The sequence below is a fragment of the Lepidochelys olivacea genome (assembly GCF_965140295.1).
Source record: "Lepidochelys olivacea isolate rLepOli2 genome assembly, chromosome: 23".
Lineage (NCBI taxonomy): Eukaryota > Metazoa > Chordata > Testudines > Cheloniidae > Lepidochelys > Lepidochelys olivacea.
Genome location: NC_140433.1, coordinates 11,827,022 through 11,841,141, shown reverse-complemented (window position 1 = coordinate 11,841,141; position 14,120 = coordinate 11,827,022). Strand labels below are relative to the sequence as shown.

At 48.6% G+C, this 14,120-nt stretch overlaps 1 protein-coding gene and 1 pseudogene across 4 annotated transcripts in view; one reads left to right on the top strand and one right to left on the bottom strand.

Annotated features, from left to right (window-relative positions):
- The window catches only part of LOC311511978 (leukocyte immunoglobulin-like receptor subfamily A member 2), an 873,498-nt pseudogene that overhangs the window by 304,498 nt on the left and 554,880 nt on the right, over window positions 1-14,120 (bottom strand). The gene's annotated exons all lie outside the window — the stretch shown is intronic.
- The window catches only part of LOC311512033 (netrin-1-like), a 32,246-nt gene continuing 22,050 nt past the window's right edge, over window positions 3,925-14,120 (top strand). For 2 of the 3 annotated variants that reach the window (XM_084613029.1, XM_084613026.1), the window contains exon 1: window positions 8,439-8,479. The gene's annotated coding sequence lies outside the window, so the exon portion shown is untranslated. Of the gene's footprint in view, window positions 4,053-8,438; window positions 8,480-14,120 lie in introns of those variants that run through there. The other variant, XM_084613027.1, reaches the window with a different exon arrangement.

The following is a 14,120-nucleotide window of genomic DNA, read 5'->3' as shown; positions in this document are numbered from 1 at the left end:
CCTGGCCTGGAGTGCAGTCAAGGATAGGACCCTCCCAGCACGGAGATCCCTGACCCCCCCCAGGGAATCAGAGATGGGGTCCCTGGAACCCCCCAGGATCTGTCCCTGCCCCCCCTCCTCCAGCTCCCACTCACCACACTTATTCGGGCAAAAAACTGCAAAACAAGAAGGAAGAAGAAGGGTGAGAAATGGGGCCCATCCCCCCCCAATCCCCTGGGGGACAGGGCTGTGGGTCGGGAGTGAGGGGCCCCGGCCAGGCTTGGGGGGAACAGGGCTGGGCTAGCAGGGGGCTGCGGGTCAGGAGTGAGGGGCACCAGCAGAGGTTGGGGGGAACACGGCTGGGCTAGCAGGGGGCTGTGGGTCAGGAGTGAGGAGCACCTTCCCTCACCCTCTCTCTGGAATCGGGCCATGAGGCTTGTGAAGGTCTCTCTCAGCTCCTGCAGACTCCACATCACCTCGTTGAAAAGCTGCCCATCTGCAGAGCAACCAGAGTGCTGTGAACACCACACAGGACAGTGCCACGGCCCCACACAACTGGGCAGCCATGTGAGCGTGGCTCCCGTCTAGCCACACCCATAGCCCTCAGCCACCCCAGCCCCACCCCTCAGATCCTCACCATGTGACTCAGCAGCTCAGGTCCTGCCCTGCCCCATCATTAGGTTCAAGAGGCAACAGGGGAATTTAACTGAAAACCAGACACCCCTCCCCGACACCAAAGCGGAGCCCCTCCCCCCATATCCCACCACCCACATACAGAGCAAACACCCCCACCCCCCGCGAAAATCCCTCTCCTAGAATCGACCCACGTCGTCTAAGCGGTTCAGGGTTCAAATGGTTAATCGAGCTGCAAAACCGCAGAGCAGCCAGCAGAGGGCGCTGCCTCAATGGCAATTGGAAGGGGGAGCCCAGGGCTGGGCTAGCAGGGGGCTGCGGGTCGGGAGTGAAGGTCACCGGTGGGGCCGGGCTAGCAGGGGGCTGCGGGTCGGGAGTGAAGGTCACCGGTGGGGCCGGGCTAGCAGGGGGCTGCGGGTCGGGAGCAAGGGGCACGGGCAGGGCCGGGCTAGCAGGGGGCTGTGGGTCGGGAGTGAGGGGCACGGGCAGGGCTGAGCTAGCAGGGGGCTGCGGGTCGGGAGCAAGGGGCACGGGCAGGGCCGGGCTAGCAGGGGGCTGTGGGTCGGGAGTGAGGGGCACGGGCAGGGCCGGGCTAGCAGGGGGCTGCGGGTCGGGAGCAAGGGGCACGGGCAGGGCCGGGCTAGCAGGGGGCTGCGGGTCGGGAGTGAGGGGCACGGGCAGGGCCGGGCTAGCAGGAGGCTGCGGGTCGGGAGCAAGGGGCACGGGCAGGGCCGGGCTAGCAGGGGGCTGCGGGTCGGGAGTGAGGGGCACCCCAGGGCTGGTACCTTTGAAGTCATTCTCCATGATTCGGGTCACGGCCCGTCTGAAGTGGGCGGCGGCTTCTCCCATCGTCTTCTCATCTGGGGGGGGGGGTGATGTGTTAGTGGGGGGGCAGCAAAGGGGATGAGACCCAACGCTCTGGATTGCTGCCCCCCCCAGACAGCCCCTCCTCTCCTAACATCCCCCCAACTCCCTCTCCCCCCTCCCTCCGGGCTGTATTGGGGTGGCAGAGGCAGGGGGTAGGGGCCCCTGCGCACCGATGACCCCCATGTATGTCTGGGGCCCGATGGGCAGCTCCGCCAGCCCCTGGAGGCTGCGCTCGAGCAGGGCCTCCAGCCGCGCCCGCAGGTCCGGGTCCCCCCGCAGCTGCCTGACCAGGTAGGGCCCCTTCAGCTCCCGCAGCAGCCGCATGGAGCCGGGGTCGCAGCGCAGGCAGCCCCGGCCCCCTGGACCCCCCAGCACCCACAGCGCCAGCCACACCGCCCAGGCCATGGCCGGCCACCAGGGGGTGACCTCGCACCACCCCGCCCCCCTGCCTTGCGGCCAATCACCTTCGGCACCCATCCCCGACATCACAATGGCCTGGCCAATCACATGGTAAGATTCAACCCTTCACACCCTGATCTGGGCGAAGGGTCCCTGTATACTCAGCCCCTGCCCCACCCCAGAGGGACCACGTCCTGGCGCGGGGCAAGGGGTCCCTGTATACCCAGCCCCTGCCCCACACCAGAGGGGCCACGTCCCAGTGCCGTGCAAGGGGTCCCTGTATACCCAGCCCCTGCCCCACACCAGAGGGACCACGTCCCAGTGCCGTGCAAGGGGTCCCTGTATACCCAACCCCTGCCCCACACCAGAGGGGCCACGTCCCAGTGCCGTGCAAGGGGTCCCTGTATACCCAGCCCCTGCCCCACCCCAGAGGGGCTGCATCCCGACGCTGGGCATATGAAATCCGAGCTCCTTTAGGGTGACAGGCGTCTCTGATTCAGGGTTAATCCCACCTGCCTTTCCCTTCCCCCTCCAAGCTGAGTCCCAAATGGTTGCTGTGTCCCCACAGCCCCGCACTGAGTCCCCGGCCCCCTGGCAGGGCCGGGGCCCTGTTGGTCTTTCATAGCAGCTTGTGTGTCAGGGCTGGGACCACCTGCCCGGGCGGGGGTCAGAATAACTCTGGACACGGTCTGCTTCGGATTAATTAACCTTTGATCCAAATGGGCAACCCGGGGTGGGGGGCGGAGGGGGGTCATAAAACCAGCATCGAGATTGATGGCTGCTTTCATCAAGTGAAGGACAGAGTTGGCCAGCTGGGAATGGGAGGTGGGGCTGCAGGTCGGGAGTGAGGGGCACCGGCAGAGCTTTGGGGGGAGCCCAGGGCTGGGCTAACAGGGGGCTGCGAGTTGGGAGTGAGGGGCAGAGCTGGGGCCCTGCCCAGGGCTGGGCTAACAGGGGGCTGCGAGTTGGGAGTGAGGGGCAGAGCTGGGGCCGGGCCCTGGGCTGGGCTGGCAGAGGGCTACGGGTTGGGAGTGAGGGGCACCGTGAGAGCTGTGGGGGAATCAAGGTCCCTATTGTGCCGGGTGCTGCACAGACCTAGAGATCGTCCCTGCCCCATGGAGCTCCCACTCTAACTAGACCCCAAGAGAATCATTCTCCCCACTTTACAGCCGTGGGGCAGCTGAGAATAAAAACAGATTCCTCTGACCCTCGTGCCCCATTCTCCACCCCCATGAACCAGCTGGATGGGAGCCAGTGCCCCCTAGAGGGGAAAGGCCCCGTGCCCCATTCCCCGCCCCCCTGAACCAGCCAGTTCTTTCCCTGGGGCTGGATGGGAGCCAGCGCCCCCTAGAGGGGAAAGGCCCCGTGCCCCATTCCCCGCCCCCCTGAGCCAGCCAGTCCCTGCCCTGGGGCCGGATGGGAGCCAGCGCCCCCTAGAGGGGAAGGTTTGAACCCAGCCACGACCCAAGCGCTGGTCTGGGTCCCTCCATCCAGTGGTTCTCCACCAGGGATACGTGTATCCCCAGGGATAGGCCGAGGTCTCCCAGGGGGTCTATCAACTCATCCAGATATTTGCCTGGTTTTACAGCAGGCGACAGAAAACGCGCCTGCAAAGTCAGGACAAGGGAACATTTCATCCAGGCGGTGACGGGTTTGGACGGCTCCGTGTATGATCCCCTGGGAGGTAAGGACAGGATTTCTATCCCGGTTGGTTCACCTGATATGGGGACAAGGCGAGGGGAAGCAGGTTTTCAGTAACATTGTGTCTGGGGCACTGTCGTATTTGGTGGGTTGATTTTGGAAGCAGGTCGTTTTTCAGGGAGGTGAAACTCGGGGGAACGCAAGACGCGTTGGCCTCCTGCAAGGGGTACAATCGTCCGGGAAGGCTGAGAGCCAGCACCTTCCTCTCTGCTGATTCCTTCCTTCGCTCCCTCTCCCCGTCCCGCCCCCGCTTCTCCTTTTCCCAGCCCCACACGCCTCTCCCCACAGCCGGCCCCTCTGGAGCTCCAAGCCCTCAGCAGCTGGGACGGGCTGGAGGGCTCAGTGGGGAACGCCAGGTGACCCCAGCCCTTGCCCTATGAGGGCAGCACCCAGCTCGGTGTTCCTGTCCCTCCTTGGAGAATCCGGGGTGTCTGGCTCGTCTTTCGGGGGGCGACCGTCTCCCCTGCGGCACGGTGAGTCCGAACGAGACCAGGGTCCGCCCCAGCTGTATCGGTTTCTCAACACCCCCCCATGCACCCCAAATCGGAGTGGGATCTAAGAGGTGCCCATGTGGGTCCATAGTGAGACATGTGTGAATCTGAGTCCCTGATGGGCGTCCTGGGGACACTCCCCACCCCAAGGAGAGAACCTAACTCCTAGCTCCCAGCCCCACTTCTCTAACCACTAGACGCCATTCCCCTCCTATAGTCAGAGAGAGAATCCAGGAGTCCTGGCTCCCAGACCCCCCCCCCCGCAACCACTAGCCCCCACTTCCCTCCCAGAGCCGGGGCTAGGACTTCTGGGTCCCATAAATGGGGCGCGGAGGGGTAAGATCCAGAAGCCCCAACACACAGTTCGGGGCTGGCCACTCGGGGTGAGTTGGGCATCAACTCCCGGTGGGTGCAGAGCGCAGGATGAAGGAGAAATGGAAGGTGAGTTTCTCTGGGAAATGTGCGTGTGAATGAGAGAAAGAACGAATGAAGAAATGAGGAAAGACATGAAACTATGAAAAGAAAGAAAGAAGGCTGTAAAAGGAGAAAAGAAAGAATGAAAAACAGGAAAGAGAATGAATCAATTAATTAGCGAAAAGTGAATGAAGAATGAACAAGTGAAAAGACGATTGAAACCGAGAAGAAAGATTGAGAGGGAGATTGAAATGAAAAATAGCTAAGAATGAATGTTTGAAAAAGCGAAAATGGGTTGAAAAGTGCGAATGAATCAAAAAATCAAAAAGAATGAAAATAGCAAATGAAAAAATAAATTAGCGAATGGATGGAGAGAAAGAAGGTGTTAGGAAGGCAAAGAGTGGGGAAAAGAACAGGAAGAATAGAAAAGAATTAATGAAAAAATGGATTAGTGAAAAAAGAGAACGAATCAAAACTAGAAAAGAAAGAATGAATGAAAGAAAAAAGAATGAATGAAAGGAAAAAGAATGAATGAAAAATTGAAAAGAAATATCGTCTGAATAAGAAAAAGAAAAAGGAGGAAATTTACTAGACAACAGAGAATGAATAAAAAAAGAAAGGGAAACATAGAAAAGACTGGAAAAGAAAAATGAATGAAAAAGAAAGAATTGAAAATAGAAAAGAAAGAAAGAGCAAATGGATGAAAGAAAAAAGAACTAATGAAAAATAGCAAAGATAAAGAATGAAAAAGAAAAATGAAAAACTTAACTAGAGAATGAATGATAAAGAGAATGAAAAACAGAAAAGAAGGACTGAAAGAAAGAGAGAATGAATGGAAATTTGAAAAGAAATGGTGGATGAATGGATGAAAAAAGAAAAATGAAGAAATGAATGAGAAATTAGAAAATGAAAAAGAAAAATTGAAAATAGGAAAGAAAGAATGAAAGCAAAAGAGAGTGAATGAAACAGAACTGAAAAGAAATATCGAATGAATGAATGAAACAGACACTAACTGGAGATTAATGCAAATCAGAAAAGAATTAATGGAAAAGAGAAAGAGAACAAATGACCCAAGGAAGATGGAATGGAAAATTGAAAAGAGAGGATGAAAAGGGACAATGAATGAATGAACGAGAGACGAGAGGGAACGAAAGAATGAAAAAGGAAAGAACTAATGCAGTAAACAGAAAAGGGGGGAAGAGAGAGGATGAAAAATAGAACATTTTGAATGAGAAAGAAGAAGAGAATGAGTGGGAAATGGAAACGAAAGAAAGAAAGAAAGAAAGAAAGAAAGAAAGAAAGAAAGAAAGAAAGAAAGAAAGAAAGAAAGAAAGGTGTTCCTGTGCTGGGGGGGGGGGGTATTACAGTATAAGCCTCCCCTACACACACACGTGGTGTCTCTGCCAGCTGCCAGGGCCGGGGGGGGACACCATTAGCTCATATTTTAGCACCAGAGGGTTGCAAGTTTTGTTGCTTGTCGGCTCAGCTCACTGCATCCCCCCAGACTCTGTGCACCCCCAAGCCCCTGGGGGCCACCCTCCTGGCCCCCGCATTTGAGGGACTTCCCTGCACCCCCTATCTGCTCCCGCTCATGCCAGGGGCTCTGTGTCCCCTCCCTCCATGCCAGGGCTCTGGGTGCCCATCCCTTGCGCCAGGACCCCCCATTCTCCTCCCTATGCCTGGGGCTCAGTGTGTACCCATCCTTTGGTATCAGCTGCATTAGGCTGAGGGATTAGCTCCATCCAGGCATCAGGCTCAGGATGTTAGTACCAGTGCTGGGGAATTAACTGCAACATACTTGGGATTTTACCATCAATATTGGGGCATTAGCTCTAGGAGGTTCAGGGTGTTAGTATCGATACTGGGGTATTAGCTGGACCAGGCTCAGGGTGCCAGTATCAATGCTGGGGTATTAGCTGGAGCAGGCCCTGGGTGATAGTATCAATAGTGGGGTATTCGCTGCAACAGGCTATGGGTGTCAGTATCAATACTAGGGTAGTAGCTGCAACAGGCTAGGGGTGATAGTACCAATACTAGGGTATTAGCTGCAACAGGCTAGGGGTGTCAGTATCAATACTAGGGTAGTAGCTGCAACAGGCTAGGGGTGTTAGTATCAACACTAGGGTAGTAGCTGCAACAGGCTAGGGGTGTTAGTATCAATACTAGGGTAGGTTTCAGAGTAGCAGCCGTGTTAGTCTGTATTCGCAAAAAGAAAAGGAGGACTTGTGGCACCTTAGAGACTAACCAATTTATTAGAGCATAAGCTTTCGTGAGCTACAGCTCACTTCCTCAGATGCATATCGTGGAAACTGCAGCAGGCTTTATATATACACAGAGAATATGAAACAATACCTATGTAGCTGCAACAGGCTATGGGTGTTAGTATCAATACTGGGGTATTAGCTGCAACAGGCTATGGGTGTTAGTATCAATACTGGGGTATTAGCTGCAACAGGCTAGGGGTGTTAGTATCAATACTGGGGTATTAGCTGCAACAGTTTATGGGTGTTAGTATCAATACTGGGGTATTAGCTGCAACAGGCTATGGGTGTTAGTATCAATACTAGGGTATTAGCTGCAACAGCCTATGGGTGTTAGTATCAATACTGGGGTATTAGCTGCAACAGGCTAGGGGTGTTAGTATCAATACTGGGGTATTAGCTGCAACAGTTTATGGGTGTTAGTATCAATACTGGGGTATTAGCTGCAACAGGCTAGGGGTGTTAGTATCAACACTAGGGTATTAGCTGCAACAGGCTAGGGGTGTTAGTATCAATACTAGGGTAGTAGCTGCAACAGGCTAGGGGTGTTAGTATCAATACTGGGGTATTAGCTGCAACAGTTTATGGGTGTTAGTATCAATACTGGGGTATTAGCTGCAACAGGCTAGGGGTGTTAGTATCAATACTGGGGTATTAGCTGCAACAATTTATGGGTGTTAGTATCAATACTGGGGTATTAGCTGCAACAGGCTAGGGGTGTTAGTATCAACACTAGGGTATTAGCTGCAACAGGCTAGGGGTGTTAGTATCAATACTGGGGTAGTAGCTGCAACAGGCTAGGGGTGTTAGTACCAATACTAGGGTATTAGCTGCAACAGGCTAGGGGTGTTAGTATCAATACTAGGGTAGTAGCTGCAACAGGCTAGGGGTGTTAGTACCAATACTAGGGTATTAGCTGCAACAGGCTAGGGGTGTTAGTATCAATACTGGGGTATTAGCTGCAACAGGCTAGGGGTGTTAGTACCAATACTAGGGTATTAGCTGCAACAGGCTATGAGTGTTAGTATCAATACTGGGGTATTAGCTGCAACAGGCTATGGGTGTTAGTATCAATACTAGGGTATTAGCTAGGGCGGGCCCAGGGTGGGTTGGGGTGTGTGGGACCCGGAGACGTGTGGGTAGGGGCGGGGTAGGAAGGGAGAAGATATTCACGGCTGGAGGAAATGAGACGAGTGGGAGCCGTGGGCACCTGTGCTCCGAGCAGGGCCGAAGGTGAGAAATCAAAGGGCTGTGAATGTTTTTCGCTAATGCTGTAGGAAGGGGTTAAAAAGTATGTGATCCTTTGGTCTAACTCCTAGACCCCGCTACCCTTCTAAAGCCAGGGATAGAACCCAGGTGTCCTGGCTCCCAGTCCCCTCTGCTGTAACCACTCCCCTCCCAGAACTGGGGATAGAACCCAGGAGTCCTGGCTGCCCCCCACCCTCCCTGCTCTAACCAAAGGGAGTGGGGTCTAGTGGTTAGAGTGGGGGATGGCTGGGAGCCAGGACTCCTGGGTTCTATCCCCAGTTGTGGGAGGGGAGTGGGAGCTAATGGTTACTGCAGGGGGGAGTGGGAGCCAGGACGCCTGGGTTCTCTCCGTGGCTCTGGGAGGGGACTGGGGTCTAGTGGTGAGAGTAGGGGCGGGCTCTTTAGAAAACAACATCCAATTTCACAGTTCACCCGGCCGTTTCCCCTTCTCCCGTCGGAGGTTGAACAAATCGGAGCCGCGCGGAGGTAATAAAGCTTTGATTTCAGCTGGGCCGTCAGCTCGCGTGGAAGCCGAGACCCCAGGGCTTGTAAACTGGGCAAAGAGGCGGGATGGTGGGGTCTTGTAAACCTAGGATCTAACTGAAAGCAAACAAACCCCGGGTGATCCGAGGGCTGCGAAATCTGGGCCCTGGGGGAACAGGCCCCAGGCGCTGGCCAGTTGGGGAGCACATGGAGAGGGGAGACGCTGGCGTGGATGAGTTTGGGGGGCAGGAGGGGGGCGTGCTGAGACTTTTCGGGGCTGGAGTGAAGCAGGAAGAGAGGCGGGAGGCAGCGGTGCTTGGGGGCCCCTGGCTTGCTGTGGTTTCCATCCTATCCAGGGTTTACAGTTTGGTTCAATGGCTCTCAGCACCCCGGTGGGGGAAAGGATGGAGGCTTGCGGTGAGCGGGCAGCTGGGGACAGCGTAGCATGACCGACCGCGGGCCGAGCTAGGTGCACTGTGGACAGAATCCGGGTTTAAGAGCCTTTGCCGGGGGGGAAGCCAATGGCCTGGAACGGCTCGTAAGAGCGACCCAGGAGCGTGGCGAAAGGAGAATAAATCAGCAGGGTCTAGAGGTGGGAATATTAACAAACAGTAACACAGAGTAGCCGAGATTCGTTAATAATGATACTAAATAGCAATTTAACATTCTTAATGGCAGAAAGCTTAACAGCTTGGAATGAGCGTGAATATAATTAATCCTGTTAAAAAACTCTATACGGGCTAACAAGAGTGATCATCCTCCGAGCCGAGTTTTACTAACACCTAAGAAATATATATTAATAATGACAAAGGCCGATAATGTGTCATAATAACAGTATAAGAAAACCTAAGTTAAAGTGAATAATATTAAATAACCTAGAATTGTTCAGAATAGTGATTATTATTATTAGACTAATAGTAATAACTGATACACATTAGAGAACACATAATATGAATAATAAATAGCCTAAAATTGTTACTAAGAATTATTATCATTAGTATTAAACTGGAATTCATAATAATAATTAATCAATAGTCTTGAATTGTTAATAGGAATTCTTACGGTTACACTAGCATTCAGAACAAGTAATTAATTAATTAATACCCCAGAATTGTTCAGAAGAATCATTATTGCTAGGCTAGAATTCATAATAATTGAGCAATAGTTTAGGTTTGTTAATAAGAATTATTATAAGGCTAGAATTAATAATAAATTCATTCATAGCTTAGAATCATCGATAATCAGATTGATGATGATCAGTCTAGAATTATTATTTCTACTTTTATTTAATGAATATCACAGCAATGCTAAAGTTAATAATAAATTAGCTAGAATTATTAACAGTATTATTTATTAATAAACTACAATGATTAAGTACTTATTGTTATTTAGTGATATATTATTATTACATTTGTATTGTACTAATCTAAAATTAGTAGTAAGTACATATTCTTTAATACTAATGTAGAATGATTATTAATAAGTAATTGACAGCATGTACTTGTTAATAACAAATAATTGCCCATGATGGTTAATACATAATTAATAGAGTAAAATATAATACATTTATAAATATTTGTTAACAGCATAGAACTATTATTAATAATAAAAAATAGGTTAGAATCGTTCGTAATAATCAACGATCACTTTAGATATTTAATAATAATTAATAATTATAGAAGAAGAAATGCCTGTGACAGTTGTTAAAAATTTGAAATAAACAGTAATGTGAGGTTGGAACAGAACCAATAATTAATAATCCATTTGACTAGGAATAACAAGAATTTATTGTACTTTAAGATTTTTATTAATAAATTATATTTTAGAATGTTTAATAAGCTTAATAAAAGAGTAGCCTAAGCTAACTGGTAGTAGAAATAATGAATTATAATAAATAATTAGCTTATGATGTTTAGTAATAACATCAATGCATAATAAGTGATTATAAAAATATTAGGAATAATAAATAATTAGCCTATGATTTTTAGTAATAATACTAATAATTAATCAGTCTAGAGGGTTGGAAACAAATAGTGGTGTATGATTGTTTATAAGAATAAACAGCTTTTGACGGTAGGTAAAAATATTAATGCATAAAAACTGAACATAAGTAAGAAACTATAGCTTATATTTATTAATAAAGAGCTAATAATTAATAATTAGTAATAGGCACTGGTAAGTCATAGAATATTCAACTGTAATTATTTAAGATTGTTAGTGATATAAATTATATCTTAGAGTTGTTACTAAGAATATATTAAAATTAGTTAATAATTATAAGTGATAATAAATTACCTCTGATAGTTCATAAATCAAACATTTAATATATAATAATTTACATTTCTTAATAATAAAAGTAATACATTATCGCTTATAGTTGATAATAATACAGTAATAATTAGTTATAATAAATAGCCTCTGATAGTTCATAAATATTATAATAATTTAAGCTAGCTAGTAATATTAATAAACTATAGTCTATACTTGTTGATAAATTAATAATTCATGTATAATAGTAATTAGCAAGTAGTTACTGATAGTTCATAAAATATTACTCTATAATGTAAGATTATTAATACTATTAATTAATTATCTTTTAGCATTTTTAATATTAATTAATAAATAACCCCTGGTAGTTCATAAAATAATAATCTATAATAATGTGACTGTTAGTAATAATATTAACAAACTATAGGTTAGAGTTGTTAATAATAAAAACTAGTTCTAATCATTAATAAATGTCCTCTATGATATCATTAAATATTAATCTACAATAACTAAATATTGTTAGTGATAATGTTAATAAATTATAGCTTAAAATTGTTAATAGTAACGTTAGTAGTTAGTTAATAATTAATTAGTTAATGAGTATTTATACATTGATGATCATATTACTTACGATTGCCCGTGCTAACACTCAAGCAATAGCTTATTTCGTTTAGCCAGATGACTACAAATTGCTTGGAATTGCTAACTGCAGTAATTACACATCCTGGCCTGTAGGGGCTAGAAATAATTTCCTTGTTTCGTAGGCCCAGAACCTCACAACTGTGGGGGGGCCTAACAGCCATGGGCCCTGTCAACTCCAATGGGGCAACAACCAATTTACCCCAGCTGGGGATCTCCCCCCGACCCCATCCCATGTGTCCAGTCCTATGGGAATTAGGCACCTAAACCCATTTGACTATCTGGGCTATAGAGTCTAAGTATCTACTCTGCCCTGTTCAGCAGAGAATTTCCCCCAACAACCCAGGGTGGGGGCAGAAACACTGGGCCGCGGGCACGAAGCAAGAGAGACGGTCATCGCGCCAAAAGAACAGGGAGAGATTGCTTGTAGAACCAGTGCTGGCTACCCACTGAAAACGGGGCTCATGAATGTCTCGTGTCATTATATTATGTTGACATTGTCATCAGTGTTACAGGCAATACATCATGACACGATTCCTCGCTGTTGTTATTTTCTGTTCTTACGTGGCATCTCCCTTACTGGAGGTTTGCAGCCACAGCGGGGTCTGTTCTGTGCCATCCTCTGCTCATCTCTTTGGGGATGACAGGTGCTTGGAGCCACCACGTCATGAATCCAACGTCTTCTTTTTCTGCCTCGTGTTCTTCTGCCATCAATTCCCAGGGCCTGTAAACACGCCATGCCCGCCGAACCTCTTAAACTGGGCCCGGCGAAGCAAATCTTTCTTTCGCTAAGATTCTTTCTGCTAGCGTTTGCCGAGTCCCGGTCTTGTTCGTTGGTTACGCCGTCCGCCCCTAATATTTGCAGAATTCGCCAATAGCACTAGAATGGTCATCTGGTTGTGATTGCTTTGGGGTCATTTATTTGAATGTCCCCATGTCGCAGCCGGGATTTCAGTTAGACCAGATTTCAAAGGCAGGTTATTTTTATATTCAGTGTTTCATATGAGCAGCAATTATTTTATATAATGTATCATTTAATTTAAATTGATAATATAGACAATACACAATTCCTTATCATTCTTCATGATTCTTTTATTATTTTATATTACTGATAACTACTTTATATAATTTATTATTTAACGTATTTCTATTATTAAACTATTATTGGTCATACAAATGATACGTAATTGCTAATGATGCATTTTTATTTATGGTATCAATACTTAATATTATTTTATGTACTTTATTATTCATTTGCATTATTATTGAATTAAAATAGATGGTGGCAGGTGCTCTGCATAATTGTTTTTAAATATCCTAAAATCAAACTCTACTGAGTTCTCCAGAAATATTTTTCTCACTTTGTTTCTGTGCGACGGGGCCCCGATTTCGGTGACTCTGTGTCTGGGCAGCGCCTGGCATGACGGGGCCCCGATCTCGGTGACTCTGTGTCTGGGCAACGCCCGGCGCGACGGGGCCCCGATCTCGGTGACTGTGTCTGGGCAACGCCCGGCGCGACGGGGCCCCGATCTCGGTGACTCTGTGTCTGGGCAGCGCCCGGCACGACGGGGCCCCGATCTCGGTGACTCTGTGTCTGGGCAGCGCCCGGTGCGACGGGGCCCCGATCTCGGTGACTCTGTGTCTGGGCAGCGCCCGGTGCGACGGGGCCCCAATCTCGGTGACTCTGTGTCTGGGCAGCGCCCGGCACGACGGGGCCCCGATCTCAGTGACTGTGTCTGGGCAGCGCCCGGTGTGACAGGGCCTCATATCCGATCTCAGTGAATCTTCATTCTATGTGCTAATCTGGAGCAGGCACTAATAATCATCAGAGCGCGGCCACTAGCGAGTTACCACGATACGGTCCCCAGAGAGTTCAGGGTAGCGCAGAACAATGTTTATCTTTCCCTCAGCAGGGATAAAATTATCACTGGAGAGCTGGGAAATGTGACCCCAGTAGCTCGTGGAGCAGGGAAAGACCAGTCAGTGCTTTGAAGATTTAAAGCGTTAGGAGACCAGACGCGCAGCTAGTGTCTCTCGGCCGGAGCTCCACGGGTCACTGGGGCTGATTTACCCCACCTCAGGGTCTGTGATAAAGCTGTTCTTTAGAGAACAACTGGGGCACGGTCCCTGTTCTCTGCTGAATGTCTCTGGTCCTCACAGCGGTACCAGGGCTCAGCCAGGTTGGAGTGGGCAGCGGGGCACAGAAGAAATCCAGGATCCGCGACCCCAGCTTTCTCCCCCACTTGAAGTCCGCCCCTCAGGAGCTGGGTAATGAACTATTGGACTTAATGTATCAGTCAGTGCTGGTCATTTGTTACCTAGCAGCAGTTTCATTTTTCCTCTTATGTATTTACCTGACTTAGTTAGTCAATCTATCTATCTATCCTTGTCCACCCCCTGTCTATCTATCTGTCTCCATCCACCCCCTCTATCTATCTATCTATCCTCATCCACCCCCTCTATCTATCTATCTATCTATCTATCTATCTATCTATCTATCTATCTATCTATCTATCTATTCCCATTCAGGGAGAAGGTGGGGGGGGCAAGCGGGAGGCAGGGGGGAGGCACAGTTTTGGTGCCATGGAAACAATTTGTGCATTTGTGTCAATTTCATTCAATTCTTCCGGTCCAAGAAAAAAATGAAAAAAAAAATCCTCCCCCCAAAATGTTTCCTTTAGACATGTTCTAACCAAATCATTTTGCTTTTTCAATTGAAAGCGTCTCTTCCTTCAGA